Raw genomic sequence first — 18957 nt, forward strand, 5'->3', positions numbered from 1 at the left:
TTAAACAATAAACTATATGACCAGCCTTACTTACACCAAACTGTTTTGTAAGTTTATTAAACAAAACTTTGAGCATTCCCTTTAAATTGCAAGATGATGCTTCATCTTTTTTTCTCTTGTTGTGACGTTGGCTCTGACTTTTCTCCTGGATTGTGTGGGAACTGTTATTTTGCTCACTTCCAGTTTTCACCTTGTTTACATATTTAAGCCCATGTTTACATCCTGGGGGCAGCTAAGTACCAGTCGGCACATCAAGCCTTGGGAAAGACAGAACTGGTATAAGCTAACACTGAGAAGACTGTCCTCATCATATCTAAAACAGAACAGACACCAGGTAATGTAATAATAACAGTATGTGTAAAAAAAAAACAATAAAAAAGTACATTTGTGGGGGAAAATGTTCACTGATAAGAATAAACGCATCACAGTGATGTCCTGTATATGTTTAATTAAAAGTATCCCTGATTTGGGTAGTTCTGTTTCGGTGCTAGTCTGCTTAGATCAGTATACTGCATCCATGTATTTAAATAAAATTTTACTGGCCTTGACAGTTTAATTTAATCTTTAGCTAAAACAAACTACAAATCGTTAATTTAATCCTTTTAGCAGCAGTCATGTCAGAATGCAGTACACCACAAACAGAATTAAAAGCCTCTGATTGATACACACTTTATTTATTTATTGCTGCTCTTATACAGCAAGACCGATGTCCTATTAGCCAAGGGATGTAGAATAGTTATATGCTTAGCAGGTTACAAATGATGTTGAGCGCAATGTAATAGATTATACCAAAATACTCAGTATGCATGAAATGTAAATAGAAGCTGCCATGAATAAGTATATACAGCTGATTTAAATTACACTGCAATTTATCTTGATGAACATACGTATTACCTACCCTGTTTTTATGTATAATACTCTGTGACAAGCTGCTATTTCATTATATTACATCATAATTAGAATATTCATTGCATTGCTTTATGTATGTATGCTAAAGCGAATAAGTCAGGAATGGCTGTTTGTATAACCGAATCTTTGCGGTTGTTTTTAATAATGGCGCAAATGTATCATTCAGGGATAGCTGTGGGTGCTGTTATTTACTGATATTCTATAATCGTCAGCGCAAAAATAGCAGCTCAGTGTCATGCTATAAGATCTCTTGCTCAAAATTAAGGCTGAAATCCGAACATTATATGCACTGCTGTAGCACCATTTAAAGCTAAAGTTCAGACAAACCACTAAAATACAGTAAGGAATCACATATGGAAGTTTTTTTTTTAAAGTACATATTTGGTGGTGTTTTTATCTGACAACGATTTTCTTTAAATCCAATTCTGAGATTTTCACAGGTCTGTCAAACAGTAGAGCCAGGCTGGTGATCTGACTTTCCTTTACAGCAGTTAAACATTACAGCTTGGTCACATACCTGCCTTCAATGGGCAAAGTAACAGGTTCAGATTACAGCATGTAGTACAAGAAATTAATTGTTGCCATTTAATGCATTTATTCCCCCCAGCCCAATTGACTTAATGAACTTTATTGCAAAAATGATGTGTAATTTTTATTATTAGTCCCGAATAAAATGTGACAGACACTGAGCCTGATTTACTAAAGCTGGAGAAGATACATTATCTTGGGAGGACCTGAAAGATCCAACAAACCTGGAATAGATTTCCTAAAATCCTTTGCCGTTAGTTGACAAATATTTTGAATTCTGGATCAGATCCATTCTAGGTTTATTGGATCCCCCAGGTTCTCCTATGATATTTTTTCTTCTCCAGTCCTAGAGGTATTTAATAAATTAGGCTCAGTGTGTGCTACATTATGGGAACACAAGTGTCACCTGATGGTTCTCCCTGAACTCCCTGAGGTCTTTATATCCAAAAATATTAGAGTTTTCCTAGGCTCAGGTATGTGAAAACAGTGATGGAAGTACGTGCTCTTTACCATCCCTTTTCTAAAGCCAGTAATTCTGCACTTATTGCATTTACAGTTACATTTGTTACCCTAAATAGGGCAATATACAAGGTCACCTGTAATCATTCTTTAGCAACTGAATCCTTTTGGCACCTCTATTTACATTATTTTAATTGTTTAATTCTACCAAGTGTAAACCCAACATCAGCTTTTCAGTAGGCATTATGTCTCACTGTTTATATTTTTGTTTTTTATTTGTTTTAACTGGCATTGCTAAGCCAATGCCTTACAATAAGCAGAAGAGTTATCAACCTGCTGTGCAAGCTCCTATAATTGGCTGTTGGGCTGCCAATCAGCTCTGTAGGAGTCAAATGCAAATCCGATAAGCAAGCCAAAGGAAAACTCAACAGGCAACTTCTGCTAAATGAGAGTCAGTAGCATAGTGGTATGAGTCAGTAATAGGAAGTGATGTTGCCAGTAGGCTATGCAAGCAAGAAATGCTACAAATTCACAAAAAAATATATATTTTACTTAAACTGAAGTTTGTTCTTCTAACATTTTGCCTTCTCTGGTTCATCCCCCAACCATAAAAATGCCTATTTAGTTACTAAATAAAATAAATGTAATTCTTAATACAGTGAGAGTGGTCCATAGACAGGTTTCCCAACCTTTTTAACATGGGGAACCAGTTGAATTAACTTTCAGGTCTTCAGGGAACCTCTACTATATTTACTATATTCACAACTCACAGTACATTAGTGTGATGGTCAGTAGGGGGAAAGCCTCTTACATTGCTGAACATTGGGAAGAATGTCACCCGTACACATAGCCAAACAGATCATTGGGATCTGGTAAGTGACCTGAGAGTCACAAATTGCTCATTGCTGAAGGAACCCCTAGCACGCTCTGGAGCGATCTTAGGGTTTCACAGAGCTCTGAGAAACACTGGACTGGATAATGCTGAATTCAATCACCTGGACTCTATATAATATTGTGCAGCTTAAATGCACACTGTGAGATGCTGATTTTGTGCAATGATATCAGAATTAGCAAACTTGGTACGAAAGGGAAGCCTGTACAACTAGGCAAAACTACAGGAAACGCAGCAGTTCAGTTTTAAGAATATGGCATGTAAGGATATTTAATGATAAATTATAAAATAGATTTTGGGTTTACATACACTTTACCCTACCAATGCCGTAGCAGGAAGAAAATATTCCCATGGCTAAGTGTAAAAAGGCATTTTAGTTTGCACTGATAACATATTTAGAATATAGACTATTTTTATCTGCGTATTACTTTTATCTCCATAGAGGTGCTTCTAGCATTAATTATATTTCCATACTTTGCACTTTGCCACCTGCTGCTGCAGCATCCCTTTTCAGATCAATAGACTGTGAGAGCAGCACTCAACCAAAGCCAGGACTCTTTAGTATAATTATAAATACTTATATGCCAGCTCCGAGAGTATATGTCACGGCCAGTTTGTGGTGTTCTACTTCTGCTTTTTGTGTGTTGATAACTTTACTGTCAATGTCGCTGTATTATATTTATCCTTCATGAAAGAGGTCTGTTATTTCTGGGGTTTCTGTAGTGACAGCAAAGAAAAGAGAATCCAGATGCTTATTAATTTTCATGAAAGTAAATTGAATAATGTGTTCCAAACATTTAAATGTCATATGGCAAATACTGAAAGAATGACAACAATATTAGTTGGCTGCCAGTATGCTGAAATAACTGATTCCTTAAAGTTACTGAAACTTAACAAATTAAAGTAATTTAGAACTTTTGTATCCATTATATAACTATAGGCAGCCATGAGCAGATGGTAAATGTTTATTTTGTCATACAGTAAACAGGCAGGCTTCTCTGTATAAAAATGACTTTTTTCATGCTTTCAAATGCTGGCAATTTTGCTGATGAAAGATGAAAAACCATTCTGAACTGCACAGTTTTATAGTGCTACACTGATTGTATAACATGACTAAAAGCTGCATTACAGTTTTATACTTTCCAGTCCTAGAAGCTGAAAAAGAGGGACACTTTAAAGATTGAAGATGCAGAAAATGGGTTTGTATAAATTGCGCTGAATTTTAAATATGGGCTTAAAGAAGAATGGTTATTACTGCAAATTTAAAACTGAAGTAACTACTAGCTACTAAAGTTGAGACTGCACTATACATCATTTGTCATTACTGTATCCACAAACTATTCCAATATTCCTGTGTAAAAGCCCCGCTTATATAAACCTAAAGGAATAATATATATATATATATATATATTCATATATATAGTGGATATATAAATATATATATATATATATATATATATATATATATATATATATATATATTGTGATACCAATGTAGGATTGGAGGTGGAGGGGAGATATATTTGCACGGGATGCCTCTTTATGTGAGGTATAGTTGCCCATGATTCAACTCCTATGTGAAGTAGCAGGTGGAAAACTCACAGAACCTATAAGTACCTGCACAGGCATTTGCAAACACATCCACAAGCTTTTTTTTACACATTTGCAAGTAGTTGCTATTCAAGTCTATGGAATATATTGTTAAAAAGAATCCAAATGCTTATACAGCAATCGAACCAAATCTGGTTTCAGAAGGTTCAATGAGAAAAAAAAAACAGAAAAAAAGGAGGCATGGGGAAAAATGAGTCTGTCAGGAAAAGTGAACCAAACTAAATTAAATAAAAAAAATTATAGATATGTTATGAATTTCTTCTAACTGTCTTTCTTCATCAGCCTTTCCCACACTCATTGTTGCTTTCTCATGTTTTGAACATACCACTTTGCTGTGCTGCATTGTCACTAATCTCCTATTTACTGCTTACTCTTACTGTAAAATTTAAATAGGACTTTATAGTTAGGGTAGGTAATGCTTTTTTTATTCACACTAACAATTCAGTTTTCATGAAAAAGTGTCTGTGGGATCCTTCCAAAAAGTCATGACAGTATTGATACATCTAAAACATTAAAATTAAACAAAACAATTAAGAACAACAAAATGAATAACAAAATAAGTTGACATGAACAAAAAAGTTTGTGAAATGTAGAGATCACTGAAAAAATGGAATATAAAGAAGACTACTACACTAAAAGTAGGTCATGGAATAAACGGTTACAGAGATGAATATGACCCATAAAGTATACAATAGTTTAAAAACTAAAATTGATAGTCAGTCTATTATCTTTATTTAATATAAGAAGGGCTCTAGAAGGTTATATTCATCCTATACAATAGTCTGCCCATGAGATGAAAAGTTTGGATATTTGGTGGTTCACCATTAACGTTTAGCCCCTTAAAAAATACCTTACTGCTGTTTTATTTGAGATTACTGACAATTTTTTTTAGCAGAACAGGCATGGAAAAATAGTACAGAAATATAAAATAGACATGATGGGATGAAAAATCTTATTAAGTGCTGTTTTCTTTAAGGTTAAGGAGGGAGAAGCCTACTGACATCAATCTCTGAAGACATACCTGGAAAGAAACCTAGGTTTCCTGCTTGCTAGTTAGCAAAAAGTGCTGGGCATTCAGTATTTTTCACATGTACTTTTACAATGTTTTTTATAAACCTTCAGCATTTTTGGATTTATACAACATTTTGAATGGCACTCAAAGATCTAAGTTAAACCACCTGTGTGGTGTAGATAGTCTGGGGTGCATGGGAAGCCTATTTATAATAAATGGGTTCCCTGAATACAATTTTGAGTAACACATATCATCTTAGCCTTGGATTTCAGGTGCCCTTTAAGCCCTTTTCTGCATTCAATAAAAAAATAAAAGAAATTATATTATCAAAAGTCATATCTGTATAATAAATCAACAGATTAGCTTTAAAGTAAACAGTGAAATAACTTATTATGTGCACTGTAAATAAACTGTATTTTCAGTTTAAGGTACACCCTAAATGAATGTTTTGGTATCACAAGGTTGACTTTGTACCCTACCTGATGTCAGGCTGCATTTTATGATAATCATCATTTCTGATAAAAAAAAACACATTTTTGGTGGACTGACAAATTTGTGCATTTATAGCTAGCCCCTTAATGTAGCACATGAATCTTTTATATCTAAATTTAAAATTTTAAAAGGCTTTGTCACTGATTCATAAAATGTTGGCCTTAATTACACCTCCTAATGAGAAAAGCCGTGTTGCATATGATAAATAGCGACCTCTGTACCTCATCTGCACTGTATACATGAGTTTGCAGGAGAGAACATTTTCAGTGAATGAATTTGATTTAATCAGTTTTTTTCCGCTACATAATTTACAGTGCCAGCTGCCTCTGTAAGACTCTAATTGAACATTTGCTTTAATAGTGTGAGGGAATCTTTTTCAAGGGTCAGTTGTTCAAAGGCACAGAATGGAAACCAGGGTTAAGGTAATCTCATAAAGGAAAAGAAAGACCGGAAAGAAAAGCAATTAATAAACATCAGTTCAAAAGGACCTACATGTTATTTGAATAGAAAGTTATATTTCTAGCATTGGCAATTTCTGTTAATTGAATTTTGAATTTAAAGCATACCTAAAATTTAGAATTTTCACTTATCACTTTTTTACTTTCACTTTTTTTTCACATTAGAGAACCCTTTTATGTAAGGTTAAAAATTAAGTTTTTTTGGTGGGGGTTTAGGTGCAACACCCATTTCTAATTCTCAGCTGCCTAGGTGGTCGAGAATAAATGGGAGCATCCCTAGGTCAGGCATCCGGGGAGGCTCTAGGGCGCTCCTTCTGCACATGCCTAAGCATCTTGGGCATGCGCAGAAGGAGCCATTTTGTTTAAAGAGAAAAATTTGCCGATCTCACGCATGCACAGTGAGATCAGCAAATTATTTTTTCATCCTACATCACCCAATCTCGCGCCTGGGTCGGGTGACTTAGGATGAAGAACCCGGAAGAGAAGAAGAAGATGGTGGCACCCAAGATGACGCAGGACCTGATGCCAGAGACCCCCGGAGTGATCAGACTGCCCTGCGGGATTGAAGGTAAGTGTTATTGTTTTTTTTTTTATTGTGACCCAACTAAATGTATGGATATTAGCTACTAAATAGACACAATGGGCTTGATGTATTAAAGCTCACCAGTACTGGAGAAGATAGACTATCATGGGTGAACTTGGGTGATCCAGAAGGGCTGCTCCTTTTTTCCACAATGTAAACATAAAAAAAAAGCTGATCTCATACATGCGCAACAAGATTGGCCCTTTTTTTTTTTTTTTACACTTACAGGAGGAAATGTCACCCAGTCTCAGGCCTGTGCAATGTGAGGTTAGGTGACCTAGGCCAGAAGAAGAAGGATGAAGATGACTGCACTCGCTGGTTTCTTTGCATCTGATCGAAGAATGCATCCAAGACAGCACAGCACCAAGTGGAAGCCAGTTGTGCAGAGATTGGGGGCCCTGCAGAAGTAAAGGTGTCATTTTTTTATGAAAATTACAATTTAAATACTTTTTGGTCCTGTCCCATTTTATGAATCCTCTCAATGTTCTATTCAACCTGGTTTTACTGTATTTAAATCACCCTAATAGAAGAATACATGCATCCCCTATCCTGAGAAATCTTACCCCCTCCCTAGTAAACTAGATTGGTGCAGGCCTTCATGTATTAAGAAAAAAGATCACACATTTGCAGAAATGTATACAGTATTTTCTAGTAAACTTTGAACATCGTATTTTATTAGAATTTACACTATAGTATAATTCCCCTTACAAGATGCAACATAAACCGGACAACAAAGGTATCTTGGAGCAGCAATTGCCAACCAGTGGTCTGCGAGAAAATTTTGTTGGTCCACGGCTCTGGCCGGTGCCCCCCCCGAGCCCCTTCTTCAGGAGAAGGACCCCGCTAGGGGGACACACTGTCCAGAGCCGTGGACCATGTTCCCTGACGGCAAGCTCAGGGAAGTGGGCAGGTTGTGTCTCAGGTCTGAGCCTGTGGGAGTGGGTGGGTTCTGGTATCATGACATCACTAAAGGGGACGTTTCTTCCCCTTTTAGTGACACCTGGCTCCCCACACATGTGCGGTCCGGAGCCAGTAAATTTGGTGGTCCTCTGGTCCGAAAAGGTTTGTGATCACTGTCTTAAAGGGCCTAATATATCAAAGCTCTCATTAGGCCCTCTGAGATACCTTTGTTGTCCGGTTTATAATGCATCTTGTGAAGGGAATTATACTTAAGTGCAAATCCTAATAAAATAATATGTTGACAGTTTACTGCAAATTCTGGCTTTACAATTTGCAGGTACCCTTATTACTACAACATTCCTGCTGAATGGCCTCTAGTGCTTCTGGGGTTTTGGAAAAAAAGGTGAGAGATAAACTGTGAGTCTTGGTTTATTTAAATGCTATGGTTATGTTGTTGTGTTTTGAAATTTGCATAAAACATATAATATTAATGTGTTTTTGAAAGTAAGCTATTTATATAAACTACCATGCAAATTTTAATCCTGCTTTTGTCACTTAGTCTTTGAAGAACATTTTCTTCAGTGTACAAAGACAATGTCTGTCTGCTTTATTACTTTGCATAGCTGATTGTGTCAAAATACTTGATTAGAGTATTATGGTGCTTTTAAAATATTGCTGTCATGTGTCCTACTTTTACCAAGATCTTATAAAATATATTCATGGTTTTCTTTATAACATATTCATCCTTTAAAACAATTACTTTTATACTATCATGGGTTGGTTGGTCTGTTAGGGTGAATTAGACAGAAACAAATTAAGTTAAGTTAAGGTTTTCCGTAAGGTTTGGGGTAATGATAATTCATTAATTCAGAGAATGGTTCAAGTTGGTACCCCAAAGCCTTCCTTTCATCTAAATTTCATATAAGCTTTGACAAGTATTTCCTAAAATATAATTTAGTATGTTCAAATCTGCAGCTTTTATAATACTATGTTATCCCAATATAAAGGTGCAGCCACACACAGTCACAAACAAAGGCCATAATGGAAATTCATTTTAGATCTTTGACAACATAGAGACCACAAGTCTCTAAAGGACTCCCCCACCCAATAGGAGGCAAGTGTATCTGGGCCTCTTTTTTGCTTTGACTATATTTGGTTATCTATCCAAACAACACTCCTAAGCTCCAATATATCCTAACTATAAAAACAGGACTATTCATATCAGGCTAGTGTCCTAGCGTCAGGAAAAGAAGTTGTATTTTTATAATGGTTGTTTCTTGGTATTCTGTTGTATGCACTGCTCAGAAGGAATAGAGCCTAGACTTTTTATCTATGGGTCTTATTTGCAACTTAACCTTAGTTGTAATTTAATTTTCAAAGTTCACAATATAATAAAAAAAATTCATAACTCCTTTTAATTAAATTTCTTTTAATTTTTTGTTACACTAAAATCTTGGCAGAATGCCACCCCTTTAATAAAAACAACTGGCATAGGTTTCTAGACTGTTAGAAACTGACTGAAACCCTGTATTCTATTGTGATCTTTGAAAATGAATAACTTCACATTATAAGCACCTAGAAAGGTAAGAGATTGCTTATTCTAAAACTCTGTTTGGTATGCAAAATGTAAACTGTTTTTTGTCCATGCTCTGGACATAGGTGCACTTGTAGCGAAACTCCAGGCAAACGTTCACACACTGGGGATGCAGATGCCGGCCGGGCATCACCAGGTTACACAGATGCCTGGCCGGCATCGCCAGGGGAAGAAGATACCGAGCATCACTGGAGAACGCCGCAGGCACCGCTTACCAGGTAAGCTTTTTAAACTCCCTGGCAACTGCACCCCGAGTGTGGCTCAGGGTTACCCCTTTTGGTATGAATAAACCACCCCGAGCCACACTTGAGATTACTGCTAAGAAGGGTAATACGTATATGGAAACTGTTTTTCCTGCTAAAGCATTTGATTTCCACCCATCCAGTAATGGAATTTACACATTTTCTGCGGCCTGTGCTGCTGCTCTTTACTATATATAATATTATTATTATGGGAACTTAATCATTTTTTACATTATATGTAAGAGGCTCAGAGGGGTCTGGCCTTTGTAGCGCTAGGTCCCAGGTTCAAATCTAGGCTAGGACACTATCTGCGTAGAGTTTGTAGGTTCTCTCCATGTTTCCATTTGGTTTCCACTGGGTACTCTGGTTTCCTTCCACATTCTAAATACATGCAGGTTAATTGGCTTCCTCCTAAAAAATGACCTTGGACTGTGTTAAAGACATGAGGGACAGCTAGTGACATGACTATGGGCTTTGTCCATAGTAAGGGCTGTGTAATATGTTGGCGCTATATAAATACTGTGTAATAATAATTTCTGCTCCCATTCTCTTAATTTTTAAGTTTAGCAATTTTTTTGTATTTAACAAATATGAAGCCGGTCTATGACCCCCATTTCCCCACCAGCAGAGATCCACCTTTAAACTCCACACAGATCTAATTTACAGATGAAAACATTTTATTATCCCTCTAGAACCTTTTATGCTTCAAAAGATTGTTTTGTATCACCAGTGTCTCATTATCCTCAAGGTCGCAAACATTTTAATACACAAGTGTGAATGCATTGTAAATGTTTCATCATCTTGACTCTGGGAGAATACTCATTTGAAGTTAATTAAAATCACCAACTGTTTTATTATGTTTTGAAACACAAGACAATTTTAGATATGATCCAATCAGGTCAAGCAGATTTACTATTACAGAGAATAATTCATGCACTTTGTAAATACATGGAAAATGTCCAACAGCTAAACAGAGGAACTTCAGAAGAATTGGACCTAAAAATGCAACGTGTGACTATAGAGTGTAGTATTGGTATGCAAATAGCAAGATGGAGGTAAATGTTGTCTAAATTTTAAGCAAAACAAGATTTGATTAAAGACCTGGTTTAGAGCACACTATATAATCTCTGTTTTATATTACCTAATTTTGGTGTATACTAAATAACATGCTTTTTTAGTAACTGAATCAAATTACCTAAATTATAAAAGATTAGTATCTTTTCATTAAAACATAATCTTGCAAGTAGTGTAATAGGAGAAATGACCAAATAATATAATGTGATACTTGGTTTAGATTATGCCATCAGTTATACTTCGTTTTGGATAGAGTATGGATTAAGGCCTAAACCACTTTATTTTTAGACAACTTTGTACCACTTAAGAAAATTTCACTTTTTGAGATAAAAAAAGGAAACAAGCAATCTCTCCATAATGACATTAAATTATCCCAAACAGTATTGAACTTATTAGGTGCCTCTTTCGGAAGATTTATCCTCTATTCTTTCCCCCCTATTCCTATAATTTTGTGTCCCACGGCAATGGTCACCAAGGCAAGTAGAGGGGGTGATATCTACCATTTATTTTAAGAAGAGACACAGCATCAAAAGCCTGATATAAACCTTCACTACTATATCCAAAGCTAATAAAAACCAAATGTTTTGGCACTATGGCACTAAATACAGTTTACCTTAACATTGGTACTCTTGGATCAAACTATATAAAGAGTTCTTTATTGAAAATGTTGCAATGTGTGACCAAAAGTAATATATACCACAACAGCACAAGATGATATAAAAGTAGAAGTAGCTTTTCTTTCTGTCCCTGCTCTGGTTAGGCCAGATGTATCTAAGCTATTTCCTATTGAGGTTGAAGCCTCCTCTGTTAGAGTGGGAGCTGTTCTTTTTCAAACCCACACCGGAGCTTGCCATCCCTGTGCATTCTTTTCAAGAAAATTGCCCTTTGCAGAAAAGAACTACTCCACTGGAGACAAGGAGCTCCTAGCCATCAAGTTCGCTCTGAAGGAATGGTGATATCTCTTGGAGGGTTCCCCTCACAAGGTCACTATTTTTACACTGCACAATAACCTCCAGTACCTACAGTCTGCTCTGATTTGAAACTTTCTGGTCATCCAGGCGTACACAGAACCTTTACATTTCTCTCCCAACAGTACTAGTGGCCCCTACAGGCCCACTCCTTCCACTCCCTATTCCCACAGAACCTTGGTGTCATCTATCCAGAGATTTTATCACAGATGCCCGCTAATATTGTGTCAGATCGTGGGATGCAATTTATTTCCTGCTTCTGGAAAGGCTTCTGAAAATCCCTGGACAACTCTGCAGAATTCTCTTCAGCCAATCACCCGCAGACCAACGGGCAGATGGAAAGAATCAATCCAAGTCTTTGGAGCAATATTTTTTAGCCTACTATGACTGGGTGTCCCTGCTACCTTGGCCACAATAATCATGTCTGCACCAGCACCAAGGAGTCTCCATTCTTCATTGTCTATTGCAAACATTCCCTCCTTCTGTCTCCTATACCCTGCTCAGCCAGTGTACCTGCACTCAGTGCCTTGTGGAGGGATTTTTTAACCATATTTGGGCTTCAACCTCAGAGCACCTAAAGCAGTAAGCTTTCCCAAGCTTTCCCAAATCCCAAGTAAATTGTGACTTTTGTTGATTCCAGTGTCTCCTGCATTCCCTGTGTCCCCGGTGAGTATTTCCTGGATCCCTGGTATTTGACCCCTGACTTGAACTTGACTTCTCTTGCTTGCTGCCTGCCTCAACCCTGGCCTTCCTTGATGATTCTTCTGCCTAGTGATTTGGTATTGTGTATCATCCAGCTCACCCTGGTGTGCAGAAGAACCACAACCTGGCAGTAACCAGCACCACAACTTCCTCATCATGAGAAGCTTTGGCGAAGACCAGGTTACTGTTTAGACTCTGCGTCTTGGCCCTTTTCAGGGTTTGAACCACTTCTGTGCAATCCGTAGCACACCCTAGTGGCCCTATCTCCCCTAGCGTGACAGGAGGTCCAATGATTTCTGTATTCTTAAAACATTTCATGTCCAAGAAAGACAAAGTTGATTTTCTCTTAAATTCTGTACAACAGGTTAGCATTTTCACCCCTGGGATATCAAGTGTGTTACTTGCAGGATAACTAATTAAAAATAAAAGACTTAAAAAAAAAACAAATTCCCAAATTTTAAAAATGCACGGATTGTTGACTGAAAATTTAAAACCATATTTTTTAATAACTATAAAAAATGTTTATTACATTTTTGGTATGATTGCAGTTTGCTTTGTTAATGTAATATCAATATAGTGTGAAATATGTAGTAAAATGTACATGGTATAAAAAATTGCCTACATATACCTGTAAAAAATGCCTGTTTTTTTCACTTGGTTAACAGTCACAATATAAGAAAACAGGTGAATATACATAAAAAATGGGAAAAATATAACCTGTGTATATTTGGTAATAATTGCTTTGATTTTTTTTTTGCTCAGCACTCACACTGTTCCCAAGCACTCTTGCCAAAGGACTTTCAAATCAAAAGTATTATCAAAATTATTGATAAAACACGCTTTCAGAATAGCACTTTCGCCCCAAGCCCTTTCACTAATTACAGAAGACTGCACCCTAGCCAGCTGTGCACCATTATTTATAGAGGGCTAAACTAATAATATTCCTGACATCAGCTGGAGCCCTCTGTAAAAGTTGGAGTCAGGTGTGCCAATATGGAAGCCTGTAATTAGGTGATCCCAGCCATGAACACCTTTACGTCGAATATCCAAACTGTCATATGAAACACAATACTGCAAGTTAGGGTACCTGAATATAGTATGGTTTCTATGTTAAACATAATCCTGTATGCATGTCCATCCACCAAACCATTACTTTTATTTCATGAATTGTAGAAATTAAATCTAAATACAAGAACAGAATTGTAATATCAGTATCTTTGATGAGTTGAAATAGTTCTTTTTTTTATGTAGTTAATACTTACTCTTATCTAGTTTTTATAGTTTATTATGATTTAACATTTATCTTTGGAAAACAGATGTCCCAACTGATAAAATCAGAAGTGTCTAATTTTGTCCCTTTCATTTTTCAGTCTAAACCTACCAATTAGATATGCATACTAATGAAGCAGTGAGATATCTTTGTGTGGAAGTACTTCATGCTAGATAAACTGTTCCTATTTACTAAATAATTGAAATAATGGAAACCAAAAATAATATGTGTGTAATGCGCCTAGGCACACTGTTCAATAATTCACATATCCATACTCGACGCGTTTGCCAGAAACAAGTCTGCTTCCTCAGGACTTGTTCCAGCCAATATCTGATGGACTCTCTCTTCATGTGGACTCTCCCTTCTCTGAAAAGAGCCCTTCTATTTGTGTTGTTGCTGTCACGCAGGACATACAAGCTGGATGTAAAATAGAAGTTGCAGTACATAATTACTTACCTCCTTCTCTATTTGTTTCTAGATTGAATATTAAGTACTTACCTCCAATACTCCTGAGAAAGAAGACTTGTTTCTGTGAAACACGTCAGGTATGAATAAAGGAATAAATAAATCAGTATTAAGTACCCATTCACATGTAATGTAAAGTCACTGTTTTGTGGATTGACTCTTGATATAAAGACATTGGGGCCCCTAATGTTTTTTTCTTTGCTGATAGGAGGTAGTGCTATTAGCACTATACAATGTTATTGTTTGATAAAAATTTTAATCTAAAAAATGTTTTTATATATTGTTATTAATAAAAGTTAAGTTTTAAATGTGTGAAATTGCTTTGCCAATTGGAAAGTCCCACATAAAAATTAGCTCTTTTGTTTTCCTATACATCTATTTTAGGCCATATAAATTAGTCACCCATACTGGCAGCTTGAAACATTGACACACATTTTTAATGCCATTACAAAAGATCCTCCTTAGATGATGTGGACTGCTTACTCTGCAACTGCAGGGCTTACCTTCATTATTCAGCAGGTTTTTAACCTCCCAACCGTTAAGCCCGTACTTTTCCCATCTAAAAAAAGTTGCAATTATCGTTAAGCCCGTACTTTTCTCACTGTATGAAAATACAGTGAGAAAAGTTCGGGTTTAGCGATCACTTACCTGGTCCCGCTGCGAGGAGACACACGCTGCAGCCAGCGAGGAGAGGAGACACACGCAGGATCGGGTATCGGGTGAGTATCTTATTTTAATTATTTTATAACATTTATCGTAAAAGACGCACCAACTTTTCCCCCCCAGTTTTGGGGAAGAAAAAGTGCGTCTTATACGGCAAAAAATACGGTAATAATGGAGGGGGATAGAAATCCTTATCCAGTAAATCTAGTAATGTGTGAAGTGGGATGCGATAATAATGCCCTTATATTTTTCCAAAACACTCTTGACATACGAAAGCTATTTATAGGAAACTATAACATTTGAATTTTAAAATCAATTTGAAAATACATAGCTTATACACATTGATATTCATCTAATTGTAATCTAACTGCGTTAGCTACACAGTTTGTCCTATTTCGATGAGACACTAATTTAAAAGCTGTTGATTAGATGAAAGTGATGTAGATTTTAGCAAAACTTCTTTTTATAGCTTTGCAATTAGCAAGTTGAAAACAGAATATTGCCTGAAAGAATAATGACTCATACATAAAAGAGAAAGATAGATCATGAGCTGATTGGAAAATAAAACATTGACTTAAAATTATTGCCATAAATTTATTCAATTCATTTAATAGGTTGTGAAAACAAGAAAGTTAATTGGAAGTTAAAATTGATCTGTACTGATGAAGAAATCTGCCCACTTCACGCAAAAAAATATGTATTTATTGCTTCATTACATTTACAATTGTGCGTTATTAAGCTAAAATGTTTTAGATCTCAAACTGCCTTGGGCCATCATCAGCTGGAAATGTAAAACCAAACTGAAACCAGTAGAATATCAATAGGTTTGCTTTATTACTAGTGTTGGTGTTCGAATTTGGGTTGTCCTTATATTCGACCTGAAAATGGCTGATTCAACGGTAAGAATTCGGATTAAAAAATGTGTTAAAAAATAAAAAATAATGTTAATTTAATTTATTGAGTATTTGTGTTTATTTAACTAATTTGTTTTACAGGTTATTGTTATGCAAGCGGGTGTGGACCCACTGTGCCACTGACCGGGTACACTCCAGAGGGGCGTGACTAAGCAGCTACCAGGTCTTCACTAGAGCCTCTGAGGGTGAGGATAGGTTTGGGCTGCGGGGTAGCTGCCAGGTGCCACTCCAGAGCAATCCCCAGGGCAGTGGCAGCTGACCACAGGAGTCAGGACCAGGCGGTAACAGGCAAAGTCCAAGAATGTATTCCAAGGTCAGGGACAGGGAGCAAACAGGCAACTTCCTGTAATAGGAGGTGCCTTTAAATACCTGCAGGACATGATCCATAGGCTGTAGGAAACAGAGGGCGTGTGTGTGTTACCTCAGAGACACACCCACGCCAGCTCACTCATCAGAGCAAGTCCCAGCGTGAAAGAAATACTGACATGGAACATAGGTAGTGGGTTACCTGAGAGATAGGACCCGGCGCCCGTGCCTGCGATTGGGAGCAGCGGCACCGGCACGGCTTGCAGTGCTAACAGTTATCCTATAACGACATGATAGCTCTTACTCTGTAACACACTTTCCAGCATAGTAATATTATGATAAATTTGTTTTTTTCTACAGTTTTTTTATCCACTGCAAGAAAAATGTAACAAATATATCATATTACTGTGTGTGTTACAGAGTAAGAGATAATTGCCAGGTATCTTCTCAATGATTACATTAAAACTGCATTGATTGCATTGATCGAGAAACTCTATCCTGTGCAGCCGTGGGAATCATCCTGGTATTGTGGGATAACCTGTAAAAAAAATAAAAGATATTTATACAAATCACACACATTCAAGAAATTACTTAAACATTGATTTTTTTAACACTTTTTTTTTACACACTAATTTGTGCTGAATCTTGTGTTTTTCAGGTCGGGTCTAACCGAATTCAAACAGCCATATTCAGGGCGAATATATGGACAAACCAAATTCGAACACCAACAGTATTGGTTAGTAATGACAATATTAGGATGGGGAAAAAGTATATAGGAAGAAAAATTTACTTTTAGTGGATTGTGTATGGGAAACAATAGATGTGGGTATTTGTAATAATTTGCCAAAAAGGTTACCATAAAAGGGGGAAATGTAAACAGAAGAGTGGTACATCATAGAAGAGTATGTGACCGAGAGCTGGTAAGAAAAAAATGAAGAAGCCATGGAGCCCATTTATTTAGAATTTTCTCCCTTCATGCAGGTTCGCTGAGATCCTCTATTAGTCTGATCTAATCCACCCATCCACCCACTGCACTTAGCAGATAACACTGCATTTGGCTGCTGGTTGTCAGTACCAATCATGCATTTCCAATCAGGCCATGTAGACTAGCCCATTGGAATGCATGAGAACTTCAAACATGGGCCTTTATATTGCTCAGGTTAAGCTCTGAGGAAACAGTCTATGTAGACTAAGCCTTAGATGCGAATATTTATTGATTCAAATATGGGGTCGACCTAGAGTTACTTTGTTTCCTTGAAAAATACTGTCTACTTTCCTACCAATATCATTGACAACAATTTCTGTTTATCCGCCAACCCAGACCAAATATCAGCTAGGTGACAACTCAGAAATCCACCATTTCTGACTGGGTGTTAAAGGAGAAAACATATTTTGTATGGTAAATATGGTAGAATTACATTTAAAAAAAAATACAGGTTGACTATCAAAAATCCAGCAACCTCGAGACCTGAGGTGCTCCGGATTTCAGAAAATCCTAAAATTTTTATTTATACTTACCTCCACACACAGGCCAGTCTTCCTCTCACAGCACCCCAGACATCTGGCACATTTCCAGGGAGCAAGACGTCTCAACGTGTATTTAGTTTAGCAAGCAGACCTAACAGCTTTTTCTGCAGAACAGCGCCATGAAAACATTAGTGGCCAAACAGTGTAATGCAGTCCCTGTATTGAATATGCGATCTGAAACTGATGCTGGGAAACTGAAGTAAATGGATTATTGGTGTCCGGTTTTTTGAATGTCAACCTGTAGTTTATTTTTTTATTTTTTTAGTCAAACAAAAAAATATTGCAAATTAATAATATGTATTTATCTTTCCAGCCAGCTGGAAAGGCTCTATTCACATATTCACATAATTTCCATGAAACATTTTCAGTTGTGGAGAAAGAAGTCTATTGTTTACAGCCCTCAATAGAGCCATCGGAGCAGTGACCCTTCCATTATCAGATGCAAGTACAAAACTAAAATGGAGAACAGAGAAATGAATAACAAGGTACATGGTAGGTGAAGTCATGGGTTCAACCAAGGCTTCAGTAAAGGGAAATCATACCTTATGGGGATAACAACAAAGTTAAAAATAACAATAACAAAATGATAATTTAAATTGATAATAACAATAACATTTTGTCAAAATAATAATGATTGAGAATCTAAAGTGAATAAAATAGAATTAATTATTCTTCTTAATGTTGGCTCGTGGGGGTAACCTGAAATGTAACATTGATGATGTACCGGGAGGAATGTTTGAAATACTCGAGTGTCCCTCCGTTTAGAATCCTAAAGAGCTCTTTTAATGAAAGCATACCATTTCTGGAGAAATATGTAAATCCTCTCCTTGTTTTGTTTCAAATAGATCTTTATGGAAAATAGTTTTCAAGGAAGAGTACACCATCTGTAGTCAGAGCCACATTTTAAAAATGTCATCTCCATGTTTCTCAAAGGTTAACCTTAGAACAATAACAATAAGAGAAAGAGGACCTTTTATATAGTGATATATGTGTACATGTGCTTTACCTGTAATTCTTTCTGCATCTTTTAAAACCACTACAACTCCGTTGCAACACTCATTCCACCAATTCCACTCATTTATTTATTTAGACACTGCTGTTGTAGTTCTAAACCGAAGAAGATTAAATAAGTGCTGTTGAGGGCTTTAATGCCTTCTTAAATTACATTGTAAAACAAGCCTAGTGCTCCAATAATGCAAGATGGTATATAAAAGACACAGTTTATCAAGAGAAACTAAATGTTTCTATCCAGTAAAGTAAAATCTAAACCTTATTTTAGATACGTAGTTGAGAATACAAAAAAGTGCAAACTAAACTAGTGTACACTAGGGATGCAAAATATGGCTGTCATTGCTAACATTCAAAACAGTAATCAACAGAATCCCCCC

This window comes from Pyxicephalus adspersus, chromosome 1, assembly GCF_032062135.1.
Source record: "Pyxicephalus adspersus chromosome 1, UCB_Pads_2.0, whole genome shotgun sequence".
Classification (NCBI taxonomy): Eukaryota; Metazoa; Chordata; class Amphibia; order Anura; family Pyxicephalidae; genus Pyxicephalus; species Pyxicephalus adspersus.